Source organism: Stenella coeruleoalba (assembly GCF_951394435.1).
Source record: "Stenella coeruleoalba genome assembly, chromosome: 10".
Lineage (NCBI taxonomy): Eukaryota > Metazoa > Chordata > Mammalia > Artiodactyla > Delphinidae > Stenella > Stenella coeruleoalba.
The window spans coordinates 76,970,356-76,989,116 of NC_137156.1; the positions used below are offsets into that span (position 1 = coordinate 76,970,356).

Genomic DNA, 18,761 nt, shown 5'->3' on the forward strand with positions numbered 1-18,761 from the left:
TGTTAAATAGATAGCTAGTGGGAAGCAGCCGCATAGCACAGGGAGATCAGCTTGGTGCTTTGTGACCACCTAGAGGGGTGGGATAGGGAGGATGGGAGGGAGGCTCCAGAAGGAGGGGATATATGTAAACATATGCTGATTCACTTTTTTGTACAGCAGAAACTAACACAACATTGTAAAGCAATTATAATCCAATAAAGATGGGAAAAAAAAAAAAAGATACACAAGGGCCAGACCACATGATGCCTCATAGGCCACTGTAAGGAGTTAAGATTTTAATCAGATTCATCCACCTTATAACTATTTAACATCTGCCCTCCAAACCAAAAAGTAAGATCCATGAGGACAGGCTTTATTCCTTTTGTTCTCCATGACATTGTCAACACCCAGAATAACAAATGGTGTAGAACTGGTGCTCAGTGCTTTTTTTTGGAATGATGAAGAATAAGCAGAAATAAGTCATTTAGGAATTGTGTCATTCTGGTCGGAATTTTGGACACATACTCCCCCTTTTAAAAGTTTCTTTTGACTTATTTATTTTTAGCATTTTTTTCTTCCCCTCAAGTGTCAACTTTAATCATCCATCTGTGTCTCCAGGAGCAAAAATGATACAGGATAGGTGGTGGTAGGGTAAGAGGTCTCACTGAAAAGTTCAAGCCTTAGAATTTGACTTAAGTAAGACGATATATGATCTGCTCCAATGTGACGTTTTAAGAACCTAGTAAATATTCAGTCCTTGAGTTGATATAATCTAGTGTAATAAAGCCCCAGTTCTGGGGAGCCAGGCAGATCTAGATACATATCCTCACGCCACCACTTGGACATGTACTTAACCCCCCTGAGCCACAGGTTCTTCACCTGAAAAATGAGAAGATTAACAGTATCCAGCTTACAGAGCTGTTGTGCTGATTAAATCCAATAATGTTTGCTATGGTAAACATGCAGATGGGCCACCCAGAGCTCTCTTCAAGGAAGAAGTTACTGTCCAGCTGCTGAGAGCACAAGTAGCAGATGCTCCAGTTGTCAGTTCTCTCTGAGTTGGCCTCAGCTGTAGAGAGCCCCTCACTCAAGGTCATGTCTTTTCTGGGCCAGCCTATACCTTGTGACTGAGTAAGGCATAGGTATAAAGGCTGGGCTATTTGAGCCTAATGCAGGGTACCATGATGGCCAGTACTCGTCTCAGAATTCCCCACCATGTTGGCTGAAAACTGCGGAGGAATCTTCTTCCTCTGCCCAGTCCTGCTTCCTCCTCCTTCCTTTCACAGTGTTGATCCCTAATAAACATCTTGCACCCAAAACTCCATCTTAGCATCTGCTTCTGGAGAACCCAAGTGATGACATGTGCCAAGTGCTTGGCCCATTTTCTAGCACATAGATCATAAACATTCAAAAACATTATTATTATTATTATTATCCCTAATGAACTCAAGAGTAAAACTGCTTACTTGTTCTCAATATGATCTCCTACAATAGTACTGAGATTAGGGCTTTTGAACCTAATTCATTCTCACACTCTCTCTTGCTCTCTCTCTCTCTCTCTTTCTCATAGTGCATGTGGATTCATTTAGTTATTCTAAACCATGACTGAATACTGTGGGCCACACTCTGAGCTAAATGCCAGGAATGAGAATAATACAACCAGCCTTACAAAGCATTTTAATTGGCCTCAACTAGACACAAAGGTGAGTGTGGGACTTACTGCCCTCAGTAAGTGATCTTGTAAATGTATGGCTGTTTATCCCTGAAACAGGGACCCCAGTGAGGAATGGGAAGGAGGCAGTGCAGGGGCTCCACAGAATGTGGTAACAGTAAATTATTCTACCTCTGTTGGCACAAAGAGAAAAGTTTTAGTCAGCCAAGATAGGTGCGTCTTTTACTATTTCCCTTGGTTTTCTCTCAAGTTTATGCATAGGGGAAGCACATAATTCTCCAAGCAGATGGAAATTCTGGTTCCAACTATGGCCAAAACTGATGAAGAGTAACATGGAAATAGTCAAGAATATACAAACACAGTGGGAAGAAAGAAACACCTCAAAGGCAACCAATTATTTCATTCAGTCATTTCCTAAGCATGCTGTATGCAAAAGCCAGCTATGATGCTGGGTGTAAGAGATACACAAATAAGTAAGGCAGCTCCTAGGCTAAAGAAACTCAAGGCCCGTGAGTAGAGACTGAGATCTATACAGATCACCTCTATAGAGGAGTAGAGCATTTCTATGGGTGTTTGTATAAGAGCATCCCATATGCACGAATATAAGGTAAGTTTTTATTTTCTCATTTATCCACCAGAAGAAAGATATTTGCCACGTATTTGAGTCCTTACAAAGTCTCTCATTATAGGACATGCGCTCAAATATTTTAATTTGAAGAACAAATTATGGAACCAGAACCAACTTCAACAAAGCTGGTTTGGGATGATTATGGAGGTCACCTGATACAGTTTTTAAAAATAAATAAAAAGAGAAATTTAAGACAGATTTAGAAAGGATTCCTAAATGTATAACCTCACAAATTCAAGAGTTATATTTATAAACAAGTCTTTGAGAGGCCGTTTTAGAAAGCAATTCAGGACTTTAATTTCAGCAAGGTATACACTAGATAAATGACACTGCTGAATGAAACAAGTAAAAAACTGGATTAAAAATATAAAAACATCTGTTCAAGTGCTTTGCTGGGCTGGAATGGAAAGACAGATTCTCCAGAGGCCAAGAACAGAAAACCGGGGCTCCTGGGAGACGTTCTTCTGGGACTAGAGACCTTGAATTTTGGCACTGATGGCAGCTCAGAGTGAGTTCCTGAGGGGGTGGGGCTGGCAGTGCAGAGGGGTACTAATTCAGAGCTCCTGCATAAAGCAGAGACCCAAACAGGCTGTACCTTCCGTGCAAGGAGCAAGGAGAAATAAACCTTGTGTACTGAAAGGAACCGGAAGAAAACAGCTCTGGTTGAACAGGGAAAAAGCTCCCCTGAGAATCTGTAACTACAAGCCAGCCTTCACCTGGGTTTGCAGTCTGAATTCTACCTGTGTGATCTAACAACACGTCCAGAATAAAATTTAATATAAAGTAGGATAGGGTAATTTAAAAGCTGTATCTTTTCATCCACAGAACTACAATAATGTTTTTAAAATATTCATTTCTTTATTACACAGGTACACTTAACTATCATATTTTTAAAAAACAGAAATACACAAAAGAAAAAAGATATAAACAATTTTCAGCAAAATCTATGCATTCATCTAAATGATTAAGAAATCATAGAGAGTTTTAAGGATAGCAGCCAAAGATAGCTATGGCAGCAAAATATTTAAAAGTAGCTTAACGTAAAAAATGACTTGTTTTAACTGTTTCCTTAACTCTCTTTTTTACTTTTTTTTTTTGTCCTTTCATGTGAGAAAAATGAGATAAAGTTTTGGGGATATTTTGGAGCAAAGTGATACCATACTTCTTGTTAATTTGCTAAATCAATGAGAGTCAATAGTTTTCTTTAATGATGTCAATATTCAGGCTCACCAGGAATAATAATAGACTTCTCTGGACACTGTGGGACTTAGTGAAGCATTTAACACTGGGACGATATCAAAAGCCTTTACATGACAAATGGGGAAGAGGAAAAGAAGTTAGATCCCTGTAAGTATTCACGTCACCAGGGAAAATTAGTATAAAGGGAATAATTACCTTTACATATCAATGTTTTCCTCTGATAACCAACCACACTCTTTCAGACGTTCAAATTTGCTTTATTTATTCAGAGGGAACCAGTGAAGGCCATAAAGCACATCATTTAAATAGTCAGCCTCCAAATTTCATCCAAATGGATTTTTTGCCTGTTACATGATTTGCCCACACTCCAACATTCCCTTTTACAGACATTCTTTTTTTTTTTTAACATCTTTATTGGAGTATAATTGCTTTACAATGGTGTGTTCGTTTCTGCTTTAAGACATTCTTAATATATATAATTTCAAGTAATTCAGGAATCACCATAAATTTATCTGTTGATGGATAATGATATAAAGCTAATGTTCACCAGTGCCTAAATAATTAGTAGCTCTATACTGGGAACAGGGCTTGGTAGTCAGGATGGAAGTATTTTAAATCCAAAATCAAGATGTCTCAGCATGCTTCCCTTCAAACTATGAAAATAGGTCTGCATACTATTTCATTAAACATAAAGACACTTCTTTAATGAATTAAGACTAATCTAGGGGCTTCCTTGGCAGTCCAGTGGTTATGACTCAGCACTTCCACTGCAGGGGGTACAGATCAGGGAACTAAGATTCCCACATGCCACGCAGCCAAAATAGACTAATCTAATCTTTCTGATGGATGTCTTCAATAAAAAAAAAGCTAGAGCCCACACTCTTAATTTATTTCTAAGGCAGTCTAAAACAGGTTGGTGGATGACTATTCTCTAACTAAAGCCAGCCATTTAGCCACACTCATCAAAGTTGACAAAAGGATATACTGCACTGCAGGGAAGAACATAAAATGAGTGTGCCTTGAAATAAAAAGAGGCATTTTGGAGAGAATATTTGTTGGTTGCCTCCTCCACATACCTTCTAGCCTCCCCCGCCCTTTTTTTTTTTCTCTTTTTCACGATGTTGGTGCCCCTCCAGTGTCTGCTGATTCTTTTTTTTTTTTAAACATCTTTATTGGAGTATAATTGCTTCACAATGTTGTGGTAGTTTCTGCTTTATAACAAAGTGAATCAGCTATATGCATAAGTATATCCCCATATCTCCTCCCTCTTGCCTCTCCTTCCCACCCTCCCTATCCCACCCCTCTAGGTGGTCACAAAGCACCGAGCTGATCTCCCTGTGCTATGCGGCTGCTTCCCACTAGCTATCTATTTTACGTTTGGTAGTGTATATATGTCCATGACACTCTCTCACTTCATCCCAGCTTACCCTTCCCCCTCCCCGTGTCCTCAAGTCCATTCTCTACATCTGCGTCATTATTCCTGTCCTGCCCCTAGGTTCTTCATAACCGTTATTCTTTTTTTTTTTAGATTCCATATATATGTGTTAGCATACAGTATTTGTCTCTCTCTTTCTGACTTACTTCACTCTGTATGACAGTCTCTAGGTCCATCTACCTCACTACAAATAACTCAATTTCGTCTCTTTTTATGGCTGAGTAATATTCCATTGTATATATGTGCCACATCTTCTTTATCTATTCATCTGTTTATGGACACTTAGGTTGCTTCCATGTCCTGGCTATTGTATATAGAGCTGCAATGAACATTGTGGTACATGACTGTTTTTGAATTATGGTTTCCTCAGGGTATATGCCCAGAAGTGGGATTGCTGGGTCATATAGTAATTCTATTTTTAGTTTTAGCCTTCCCCCTTTTTAATAAGATCTCAAACTTCTCAGTCATGAGGTTTGGCTGGAATTGAATTCTCCCATGAATCTAAAGACGGGCCCTGACTGGCTTACGTCAACCAGTGTGTCCTTCTCCCAACCAGAGCGAATGGCTTTTTGGAGGAATTCTGAGAAAGAAATGTCCTCTCTTTTCTATGGAAGCTACCAGAGAATTCTTTCTCTTCTCTGCTAAAACAGAAAAGTGTGGCCCCTATTCCTGTTGCCAGTCTTCTGTGGATATAAAATATGCCAATCTTTAAATGAAACTGAAGATGGGAAAGACAGTATGGAGGAACAAAAAGAAACTAGGCCCCTAGTGATATAATTGAGCTACTAGATCAATCTGTACCTGAAGTCTGTGCCTCCACTGAGCTTTTCAGTTAAATAAGCTAATAAATTCCCTTTATTGTCTAACCTAATCCAAGTTGGACTTTCTGTTATTTGCAACCAAATAATCACAAGTAACAGATGCTTGCAACCTAGTTAATTGTTGATGGAGGCTGAAACCAGATGAGAAGACAGGCATCATTAAAAAACCACAGATTTGAATAAAATTATCCAGATTCACAGCTTAGACAGTGTAGGGCATTTTACTTGACAAGCAAATGTAGCCTGGTTTGTAGTAAAGTTGACTCCATTACAATGAAAAGATTTTAACACTAGCATGTAGAAAAGTCTATTATTGCTGATAGAGTGGCAGCTTTTGTTAAAACATTTCAGTTCACTGTGAAAAAAGAGCTGAGGCTAATACCTCAGTCCATCCCTATGCATGGGCCGTGAAGAAAAGAAAGAACAAGTATATAATTTCCTCCATCATCTCCATGGCAATTTGCAGTCTCCTTCATGAAATGTTTAATCCAAGAACACTATTTTGTTTTGTTTTGTTTTTAAGAAGAAAGATAAGAATTCACAGAGATACTCTTTGAACAACCAAGATAAAACAAAGATTGTTTTTTTGTCTGCTTCATTTTTCCCTTTTCCTATTGAACACCACAAAAAAGTAGCACATTTAAAGGTTTCTTTGATATATTGTATACCAGTTTGTCTGGCCAGTGTCCACCACCTGACCCATCTCTTCTATCCACATGGTTACAACACTGGGTTCCTGGCAGCCATGATTAGCCCTGCCCACGGGATTCAGTTCATTAGACCAGGAATGGATGCCTATTCTAAAAAGTCAAGTGCTCTTCTCTAGAAATTTGGCTTTGGAACTAAGAGAATGTCAGGTTAATTTGTTCCCTGTGACTAGACCAGGAACATATAAAGTCAGTAGGATTGAGCAGTCATTCTTAACATATGGTCTGGAAAGTTAAGAAATCAAGTCTGCAGTGATGTATTATAAGAAGAATTCAAAGAAATAACGGTTGCTGTGTGCTTAGTAGCAGAACTGCGATAAGTCCTTTATGTGCATCACTGCTTAATGCTAAGAACCACCTTTGAAGAAGCTACTATTACTATGCCCATTTACAGATGAACACACTGAGTTGTTAAGTAAATTGTTCAAGATCAGAGGGCTTGTGTCAGAACAAAGATTCAAACTCAATCTGTCTTCAGAGCATTTGCTCTAAACCACCAAGTCCTGTCTCTCATGCCACTTTGTGCCTAAGTTTCAGATGCATCTCTCTTTGAATCCTATAAAAATCATTCAGTATTTCTCTCATAAACTTTCCCATTTTCCTTAATTTAACTTGGTTTCTGTTTCATGCAACCAAAAATATCTGAAGGAGCACATCAACGACAATCAGGCGTCAAACATTTACAGTTCCCAAGAACTCAATAAACAGTGAGTAAACAGATAAATGAACAAATTAAAGTCTTATTACCACAGACCCCCCTCTGCAGTGAGCTCCTGGGCATCGTAATTCATAACAACTTCAGACTCCGATCCTCTGAGCAATGCCTCTTATTTGTGCCCTGTACACAGCAGATGCTGCATCCCTGGGCATTTTGGTAGTAGGTGGATAATTTCCTGGAAGTGAATCAAGTTCTTCATGTTCTTAAGAGGTAGCACAGACAGTACCCTCCTCTGCAGTCTTGGCATTTTGAAGGACAGATGCAGGACTCAGTCAGTAGTTAGAATCCAGGTGGAAAATGCAGTTAGGTTAAATTTTTGAAAAATAAAACCATATTACTTACGGCAGGATTAACTCAAGGCTGAGAATTGAGCTTTGGAGTCGAGCAAACCTGATTCTGAACTCCCGCCATCTCCACCCCTAGCAGCTTTGAGACATGAGACAACTTTCCTAATGTTTCTCTAGGTTTTATGAATTTTTTAAATATTACTTTGGGAATTTAAAAAGTACCCTCAAAAAAGAACGAAGAAAGAAATAACAGTGAACCATACTTACCCCATAATTAATTGCTGTTACATCTTGGCTTATTTGCCTCTGTTTTCCCTGTTTGCTTGTTAGGCTAGTTGGTTGATTTAAGAAAAATCACACAATGATGTTCATAAAAGTGATATGTGTTCTATATAAAGAATCCAAACAACGGAGAAAAATAAGAGGGAAGCTTATTTTAATCACATCACATTTCACCATGCAGAAATTACTATTATTTACATCAGGTGAACATTATTATGGAAATTTTTCTATGTATGTACAGAGAGAAGGTTGGCTATATAGATAAATAGTTTGGGAAATAAATGAGATCATGGGTAGAAATACTTTACTAAAGTCAGATACTTTCAATGGCTTTTAAATAAAATGTTAAATTTAATTTTATTTGACTTTAATAGGAAAAATAAACTAAAGGAACATTAGAGGCATTATTCCTATAACTTTTTTTTTTTAATTAATTATTTATTTATTTATTTTTGGCTGTGTTGGGTCTTCGTTTCTGTGTGAGGGCTTTCTCTAGTTGCGGTGAGCGGGGGCCACTCTTCATCGCGGTGCACGGGCCTCTCAATGTCGCGGCCTCTCTTGTTGCGGAGCACAGGCTCCAGACGCGCAGGCTCAGTAGTTGTGGCTCACGGGCCCAGTTGCTCCGCGGCATGTGGGATCTTCCCAAACCAGGGCTCGAACCCGTGTCCCCTGCATGGCAGGCAGATTCTCAAACACTGCGCCACCAGGGAAGCCCTATTCCTATAACTTTTAACTTCTGATCTTCTTAGCTTAGGAGCCCCACATTCCAGCTGATGCTTATGCAAATATCTCCACAATCCCTCACACTTCTTTTTTTTAAAATAAATTTATTTTTTTATTTATTTTTGGCTGCGTTGGGTCTTCGTTGCGGCGCGCAGGCTTTCTCTAGTTGCGGCGAGTGGGGGCTACTCTTCGTTGTGGTGCGCGGGCTTCTCATCACATACACTCCCTCACGTTTATGTGTCCTAAATTTCAGAAGAAAGAAGACCTTCAGATTGTCCCATTTTTTTTTAAATGTGGCAAAATACACATACCATTAAACTCACCATTTTAACCATTTTAAAGTGTACAATTAAGTGGCATTTCATACATTCACAATGTTGTACAACCACCACCTCTATCTAGTTACAAAATATTTTGATAACCTCAAAAAAAATCCTACAACCATTAAACATGCGCTCTCCTACCCTCCTCTAGGAGGAGGGATAGATTCTTCCCAAAAAATGTCCTCAAAATAGTCATGGACACAGGAAAGTACAGAAGGCCCGTTTTACAGTCTTACTGGTTAATAGGTAATAATTCAATCTGACAAATATTAGCTCTTATTTACTAAGTGGTCATTGTGAGCCAGGCACTGACTCTGCATTTCCCGTGGCTCCCCTTGAATCTTCTCCACAACCCTATGATTCAACAGGCACTATTATCATCACTTTCAGGTGAGAAAACTGAGGCTCAGGATGGGCCTGCAGCTTCTCAGCAAGTGGCAGAGGTAGCATTTAAATACATCATGAGTCTGACTGCCAAGTCCACGCTCTTAACTCGTACACTATCCTCTCCCTCCAGCCCATGGCTGAACTTCCAAGTTCAAGGCAAGTTTTGAAGCCTATGATTATTCACTTCATCAAGCACAACAGAAAAGTGAGTTAAGGAGAAGAGGCGTCAGAGAAACTAGTTTGAGTATATTGACAAGGAAGAAGTGAAATGAAATCACAGTAACACTAATATACCCAACCCATGAGCTTCACCAGAAGTTAGGCGGTGCAGGTCAAATTGCATTAGCTCCAAATATATAACAAATGACATAACAGCTTTTGGTATCATCTCTCACCAACATATTTCAGCATTAATAAAACCTGACGTGACTGTGTGGTCTTTTAATTATTTAAGCAACATTCATGGATCACTACTCTGTGTCAGGCACTGTGCTGGGCAGGTGATACTTTTGAATCTGTTGAAAGAGGATTTATCCCACCTATTTAACTATTAGACATGCTGTATATTTCAGGAAGACCATTGAATGTGCTGTAGCCACAACTTTCTTCCTTTTGATGGGCCTAGTAATTAGATACTAGGAATGAAATTAAAGAGGAACTTGAGTTTGTATTTAAAACTCTTATCAGTATCTCCGTCAATATTATTATAATTTGATTAATCCTTATCTCTTTTCTAATGTGAAAATTAAATGTCAGCTAAGCCTAAGAATTTCATATTAAAAAAAAAAATCAAGTCAAGATGGAACAATTCAAGCACGGTCAGAAAGAGACCATACATACTGCGAGGTCTTACACTCTTGCTGGGGAAGGCAGAATAATGGCCCCAAAGATGCCCACATCCCAGTCTCTGGAACCTGTAAATATGCTCTTTTACATGGCATAAGGGACTTTGCAGATGTGATTAAGTATCTTGAAACGGAGAGATTGTCCTGGGTTATTCAGGTGGGTTCACAAAGTAATCAGAAGTGTCCTTATTAAGAAGGAGTCAGGCAGGTCAAAGAGAAAATTACATATGATGAAAGAAACAGAGGTTGAAGTGATGCAGGGTCATGAGTCAAGAATGCACACAGCCTCTAGAAGCCGGAAAAGGCAAGGGAATGGATTCTCCCTTAGAGTCTCCAGAAGGGATGCAGCCTTGTCAACGCCTTGATTTTAGCTCACTGAGACTGATTGTGGATCTCCAGGACTGTAAGACAATGTTTGTATTGTTTTAAGCCACTAAATTTGTAGTTATTTGTTATAGCAACAATAAGAAACTTGCAGACATACCTTCCTGAATCATATGATGGTTAGATGTTAAATTACCTCTGAATGTCAGCTATGACATCATTTAAAAAGAGGAAAAAAAGGTGTTTTTTCATACTAGTCTTTTTAAAGTCTTGAGAAAATGAAACATGGTCCTCTCTGTGAAGGCAAGGGGAAGAGGAAGGCAGAATGGTACAAGGTGAAATCTTACCTTGCAGAGAGATTAGGGCATCATCTATAAAAATGGGGATAGTGTGAATTTAAAAGACTGTTATGAGTGTAAACCATACAAAATCTACACGAACACCTACCATGTGGTCCAGTTTCAACACAGAATCATATTCAAAGAAACAACAACCATATAAAAATCACAGTTCAGAGCAACTCAAATCCTGATCCAAATTTTCAAGAAAATTGTAAAGGGGAAAATTCACTCAATAAATAACTTCTCAAAAAATCCTTTGGAGGATTCTCTCATCCTCAGTCTGTAGTAGTGACTCAAAAAATTCTCCTTTTTCTCTTTCTACCCCCCCAAATTGTCCTGAACGCCCACTCCACCACCTCTCTAGTCTAGCTCCTTTCTCACCTCCAAGTCTCAACCCTTAAACATGTATATCTGTGACTCCCAAGTGGGGGCCAGGGATGCTGCTAAACGTCCTACAGTGCATAGGTCAGCCTCCAAGACAAAGAAGTATTTGGCACAAAATATCAATGTGCCAAGGATGCAGATGAGTCTCTCCATCTCTTGATTTTCTTTTTGGGAACACCTGGATCCTGCACTACAAAGGTAGCTCCTTAACCAAGGCAGCAGCCTTCCTCTTTAGAAACGGGGGAGGAAAACACCCGCAATCTCTTATAATTCAATATATTTTCTTTTATCCCTGTCCCGTAGAATGAATGCAATAACATGTATACAATTCCCAGCATGGTTGCTCAAACCATGGATGCTAATGGGTGCTCAAAAAATATTAGTTCCCAACCCTTTTTCCAGAAGAGGATGAAGAATCTAATTTATTCTTAATATGGTGTCCCCAAGATAACAGCATTTCCCTACTGTGCCCTCCTACCCCAAAGCCACCTCAAATTTTTGAATATTTGAATTATAGAAACTGTTCATCTGCTAAAAGGGAGTAATACATTCCCCAGGAGAACTACATTTTAGAAATAAGAACATCAGAAAAACAGCAGAGGATTATTGAAATTCAGTGTTCGACTGCTGAATACTGAGGCTTCAATTAATATGTTTGAATATTTAAAATAAACAAAAATTTTATCAAGTCACATTCAAAACGCATAAGAGGGCTTCCCTGGTGGTGCAGTGGTTGAGAATCTGCCTGCCGATGCAGGGGACAGGGGTTCATGCCCCGGTCCGGGAAGATCCCACATGCTGCGGAGCGGCTGGGCCCGTGAGCCATGGCCGCTGAGCCTGCGCGTCCGGAGCCTGTGCTCCACAACGGGAGAGGCCACAACAGTGAGAGGCCCTCGTACCGCAAAGAAAAAAAAAAAAAAAACGCGTAAGAAGGGAAATGACTTCTACCTGTTTTCAAAAATATCTCATTTTTATTGTGATGACCATGAAGCTCTTTGCACTTTTCTGAATATATAGAATTTCAGTTTCTCTGTATGATATGTAATATGTATATATCATAAACTTTACCATTTTAACCATTTTTCAGTGTACAGTTCAGTGGCATTAAGTACAGTCATATCATTGTGTAACCATCACCATCATTCATCTATCCCCAGTACTCTTTTCATCTTGTAAAACTGAAACTCTGTACCTATTAAACAATGAATCCCGTTTCCCCTCCCCCAGCCCCTGACAACCACCATCCCATTTTCTGTTTCTATGAATTTGATTAGGTACCTCCTGTAAATTGAATCATACAGTATTTGTCCTTTGATGGCTGGTTTAATTTCACTTAATGTCCTCAAGGTTCATCTATGTTGTAGCATGTGACAGGATTTCCTTCCTTTTTCAGACTGAATAATAGTCTATTGTATGTATATACTACATTTTATTTATCCATTCATTCATCAGTGGGCACTTGGGTTGCTTCCACTTTTTGGCTATCGTGAATAATACTGCTAGGAACATTGGTATATCATTTATGTTTTTTAAACACTCAAGTCATGGTGATTGTGTTTATATTTGTACATGTTTAACATGAAATTCAAGTTTTACTTTTACTGGTCTGTCAAATAGTGTAACAAGTTAAGCTTTGTGAAACAAAATTAAATAAAACAACAAAAGATGACATAATTACGGTAAAGTCAAGAATATGCATATAGTATCTTAAGGGTTAAAAACATGGTGCTTTTTAGTCAGTCTGGCCACATGCAACTCTGGGTGAGTAACTTCATCTTCCAAAAATAGTTTTTATTCTTTATTGAGTAGTTACTAAACACCAGATATTAAGGTAGGCACTGTACATGTATTAACTCTTGAATGATCGTAACAGTGCTATGAGAGATACACCATTATTATCCCCATTGTACTTATCTCAGCAGTTGAGATCATGTGCTGGAGCCACACTGCCTAGGCCAAATCTTGGCTCCTCTACCTACCAGCTGTGAAGCCCTGGTCAAGTTAATTAACTGTGCATTAATTTCCTCAAATGTAAGATAGAAATGATATTATCTACTTTAGAATGCTGTTATAAGGATTGAGATGATGTATGTGAACTCTTATCTCAGGATCTTGCATGTAGTTAGTACTCAGTGAATATTACATGCTAATTTTTGCAACTAATTTTCACTTAGTACAATCCAAATACATTTCTTCCCCATCCTTAGTGGTCATAACTGAAAAGTGAGTACAGTATTTGCAACCTAATGCTAATATTAGATTAAGCCAAACATAATTAAGAACGTTGTGATTCTCAAGGTTGATATTTGTATCAAGCACCAATCTTCAAAGCTGTATCACCTCGTTTTTTGGAAAGCCCTTTACCTTTGGGTCCAGCCTAACAAGACCCCACTTACATCAAAGCAGAATCATGCCCTAATTCCCTCAACCTGATTCAACAGAAAGGAAATGTATGACTAGTGTATGTGTGCAAGGTAAACCTTTTCATATGGATTGGATTCTGCTTAGTTAGTAAGCTATTCTTTGAAAAAGAATTTCTACTCCCTCCAGTAAGAAATCCCTAGATGGCCTCTCTACAGAGGTGACTCTTGGTCAAGCATATCAATTGCTTCCTGTCTCTCCACCATCATGAATGAAAGAGCTGATATATATTGAGGTTTTTCTGACCAGAAGAGCGTGCAGAAAACCCATGAAAGATGAATTTGACAACCTCTGACTTCCTCATTTCTAGGCCTTTGCATGTGCCACTTCATCTACCAGGCATACCCTTCCTTCCCTGTGGAACTTTTTTTTTTTGGCTGTGTTTGGTCTTCGTTGCTGCGCGCAGGCTTTCTTTAGTTGTGTCAAGCAGGGGCTACTCTTCGTTGTGGTGCGCTGGCTTCTCATTGCTGTGGCTTCTCTTGTTGCGGAGCACTGCCTCTAGGAATGCAGGCTTCAGTAGTTGCAGCATGCGGGCCCCAGAGTGCACGGGCTTCCGTAGTTGCGGCACGTGGGCTCAGTAGTCGTGGCGTGTGAGCTCTAGGGTGCACGGGCTTCAGTAATTGTGGCGCACGGTCCTAGTCGCTCTGTGGCATGTGAGATCTTCCCAGGCCAGGGATCAAACCCATGTGCCCTGCATTAGCAGGCGGATTCTTAACCACTGCGCCACCAGGGAAGTCCCCCTGTGGAACTATTATCCATCAAGACCCAGTTCAAATACCATGTTTCTCCATGAAACCTTCTAAAGTCTAGCAATTTGTAAGGTTCTTTCCTTATTCAGCTCCAACAGCATTAATTCATGCATCTCTATTGATATTTATCATATACTTCCTTGCTTGATTTGCATATATATGTCTAGGAACCTTGCCTTTTTCACCTCTGGAATCCTCACAGTGCTTAACTTGGCATGTTACAGATGCTCAACAAACATTGACGGGTTGGATACTCTCCACAGACTATCTGCAGGTAGGTGCTGCCTGTGAAACTGAATCTGATAATTTCATGCATTTGCCTCATTTGTGTCCCCCACAGTCGCCCTCAGAGTACAGTGTTGGATTGATTTGTCTGAACAGATTATTTGTTTTGCATTACTTTCACAATGTTTAAATCTTCTTGGTCAGAAAATGTGAGAATGAGAAACCCAGAAAATCAAATAGGAGCATCTTTGTTTATTATAGATGGAATAATCTTCTCATACTTGATTTGGTGCTGTTCTTAATGACCTAATGGATGGAAAAACAGACATTGACTGGATGACTTCAACAGTATACTGTGAAGTTTCCTGAAGATAAACAATCAAAAGACAGACGATTTCAAAAGTCATTATGAATAATCTCCATGGACACTGAATTGGACAAAATCTCATTGCAAATAAACAACTTTGGGTAGGAAGACTGGCTGGAAGTACTGAAACATGGATCAGTACCAATTTGCCACCTCTGTGAAGAGAAAGTGGATGGCCTTTTGGATTTATCAAAGCTATTTATAAAAGTCCACAGGCCTGTGGCTTAAGAATAAAGTATTAGAGAATCGGCAAGATATAAAATCCACTGGCTGATGTTGCCCAGAACTAAGGAGCTCACCTTAAGTGTTGAAAGGAGTCCCTCTATTTTACCTTGAAGAACTGAGTGATACATAGTGTTAAAGGAAGAGAAGTCACATGCAATCAAAGATCGAAATCATCAGATTCAATATAAACAAAGATGTCAATTGGCAAGCAATATTTGTCATGAATAATTAAATCTAGAATTGGCTGGAGCTAGACTCCAAGTAATTCCTTGATGTAAAACCAAACTCACTGAATAACCTCCAGGGAACTTCCCCATGTGTTAAATGGAAACCAGAGTCCCAGGGTTCTGGACCTGGCTCTTGGAAAGAAAAAAAGCTGGCTACGTTTCTGATGTTATCACCGGAGAGTCCTGCCCACATGCTCAGTGGTTTCGATGCCCAGTATTTCTTTTTTTCTCAAATTAAAATCATATAAGTATGAAATGATCATTATATTTTAACCAGCTCAGCATATTTTATTAAAAACATTTGTACTTGTGTTAAGACAAGAGATGATTAGGACAGAGATGATTAAGACATGGTTCCTGTCCTCAAGGAGCACACATTTATGTTAACAATAATTACAGTAAAATGTGATGAACACGATAATAGAAGTAGCATAGAAGATCTCTTATCCAGTGAAGAGTGAGACCTCCAACCTTGTTCTTTTTTATTTCTTTGGCAGTTCTAGGTCATTTGCACCTACATGTAATTGTAAAAACTGTTTTGTCAATTTCTATTAAAAAGATGACAAATTTAGAATGGGAGCGTGTTGAATTTATAGATTGACTTGGTGTGAATTGACATCTTAACAATATTTAATGTTACAGCCCATGAACATGGTATATATATATCTATTTATTTGGGTCATCTCTAAAATATCAGCAGTATTTTCATTGTAAATGTCTTGGACAGCATTAGCAGACTTTTAAGAATTTTGTGTTTGGGGGCACTACTATACATGGAATTTAAACTTTATTTTTTATTTGCAACTAGCATATAAATGCATTTCATGTATGTTATAAATATATTTTATATTTTATAAATATAAATTATGATTTTTCTCCTGTAGTTTGTTGATACGGTAGATTATGTTGGTTGATTTTCAAATGTTGAAACAGCCTTTCAAACCTGGAATAAATCCACTAGTCATTGTGTGTGAATTTTTTATACATTATTGGATTTGGTTTGTTAATATTTTGTTAAGTATTTTTACATCCAAGTTCATAAAAGATATTGGTTTGTAGTTTTCTCTTTTTGTACTATCTTTATCTGGTTTTGGTATCAGAGTAATACTGGCCTCATAAAATGAGTTGAGAAGTGTTTCCTCTTCTATTTTCTGGTATAAAATTGGGATGAATTCTTCTTCAAATGTTACATAGAATTCACCAGTGAAACCATCTGGGCCTGAAGATTTCTTTTTTAGGAGCTTTTAAATTTTGAACTCAATTTCTTTAATATTTATAGGGCTATTCAGATTGTCTGTTCTATGTTGGTTGAGTTTTGGTAGTTTTTGTTTTTTGAGGAATTTGTCTATTTCTTCTAAGTTGTTGAATTATGAGGATAAATTTTTTCATACTAACCTCTTATTATCTTTTCAATGGCTGCAGATCTGTAGTGATATCCCCTTTTTCATACCTGAAATCAGGGATTTCTTTCTTATATGTCATTATTTTTGTCAGTGTTATCAAAGGTTTATCCATTTTATTGATTTTTTAAACATCTTTATTGGAGTATAATTGCTTTACAATAGTGTGTTAGTTTCTGTTTTATAACAAAGTGAATCAGCTATACATATACATATATCCCCACATCTCCTCCTATTGATTTTTAAAAGAATCAGCTTTTTCTTTTTTCATTGATTTTTCTTTATTGTCTTTCTGTTTTCAACTGCATTGATCTCTGCTTCTTTCTTTGTTATTTCCTTCCGCTTGCTTTGAATTTTATTCTCTTTTTAAATTTCTTGAAGTAAGACTATAGTTTATTGATTTTCAACATTTTCTCATTTCAAATTTAAGCATTAGTGCTATAAATTTTCCCCTTAGCACTGCTTTAGTTGCATTCCATGAATTTTATTCTGTTGCTTTCATTTTCATGAGTTCAAGGTTTCTTTTCTTTTGAGACTTCCTTTTTGAGTTATGATTATTTAGAAGTGTGTTGTTCAATTTTCACATGTTTGGAGATTTTCCTCTTGTCTTTCTGTTATTGACTTTTGTTGGATCCAAATATGTTGAGAGAAAACACTGTATGATTTCAATTCTTTTAAATTTGTTGAGGTTTGTTTTAAGGCCCAGGATATGGTCTTAGTGAATGTTCCATGAACTCTTCTGCTGTTTTGGGGTGAAGTGTTCTATGTATGTAACAAGATCTTGTTGGTTGATTGTGTTGCTGAAATAGAATGTGTTGCACCTGCTGAGAGGGGATAAAATCATGAATTTGTCTATTTCTCCTTTCACCTCTATCAGTTTTTATTCTGTTTATTTTGAGGCTTGTTTGGTGCATACACATTTAGGATCATTATGTCCTCCTGGCAGATTCATTCTGTTACTTCCATGTAATGTTCCTCTCTGTAGTAATTTTTTTCTAATAACTACATTTTCAGATATTAATAGAAATACTCCCACTCTTATTATTTGGATGGTAAAACTTTCTCCATCCTTTTACTTTTAGCCTACCTATGTCATTTATTTGAAGTAATTTTTTTTATAGTTGGGTCATGTTTTCTTATACACGCTATCAATCTATCTTTTTATTGGTGTATTAAGACCATTTACATTTAAGATAGTTGTTATGTTATCACATAAATCTGTACTTTTAATTTGTTTCCTATTTGTTTCCTGTAGATCTCATTTTTTTTCTTGTTTTGATTTCCTGTGCATTACTTGAAGAATTTTTAGGATTCTATCCTCACTTATTTATAGTGTATCTGAATTCATAATTTGTATAGTTTTCATAATGGTTACTCTGGGTATTTTAATATACTTGTGTGATTTATATACCGGTATCAACATTTGGCCTCTTTGAGTGTAGAAATCTCAATTCCATTTAGATTCCTCTACTTTCCCCACTTTTGAATATTGTTGCTTTGGATATTAAATAGTGTTAGAATTTTTGTTTTAATTATCAAATATTATTTATTAAATTCATCTGGAAAAGGATAGTCTATCATATTTATCCATATCTCTGTTCTGTCCATTCTTCCATCTTCCTCCCTGATACTCCAAGATCCCTTCTTTTATAATTTCCTTGCTATTGGAAGAAATTCCTTTAGCCAATCTTGTTTTTGTTTTTGTTTTTGTTTTGCGGTACGCGGGCCTCTCGCTGCTGTGGCCTCTCCCGTTGCGGAGCACAGGCTCCGGACGCGCAGGCTCAGCGGCCATGGCCCACGGGCCCAGCCACTCCGTGGCACGCAGGATCCTCCCGGACCGGGGCACAAACCCGCGTCCCCCGCATCAGCAGGCGGACTCCCAACCACTGCACCACCAGGGAAGCCCCCTTTAGCCAATCTTTAAGGACAGATATGCAAGTCACAAATTTTTTTAGTTTTCCTTTGTCAAAGAATATTTTTAATTCCCTTTTATTTATTAACAACAGCTTCACCAGATCTAGAATTCATGATTGACAGTTGTTTTCTTTCAGCACCTCAGAAATAATGTGATCCTTCCTTCTGGTCTCCATG

General features: G+C 38.1%; 1 protein-coding gene across 5 annotated transcripts in view; it reads left to right on the top strand.

Annotated features, from left to right (window-relative positions):
• PTPRG (protein tyrosine phosphatase receptor type G) overlaps positions 1-18,761 on the top strand; it is a 907,646-nt gene that overhangs the window by 126,644 nt on the left and 762,241 nt on the right. The window contains exon 4 of one of the 5 annotated variants that reach the window (XM_079935460.1): positions 14,451-14,500. The exons of the other annotated variants lie outside the window; for them this stretch is intronic. The gene's annotated coding sequence lies outside the window, so the exon portion shown is untranslated. The remainder of the gene's footprint in view (positions 1-14,450; positions 14,501-18,761) is intronic. 5 annotated transcript variants of the gene reach the window in all.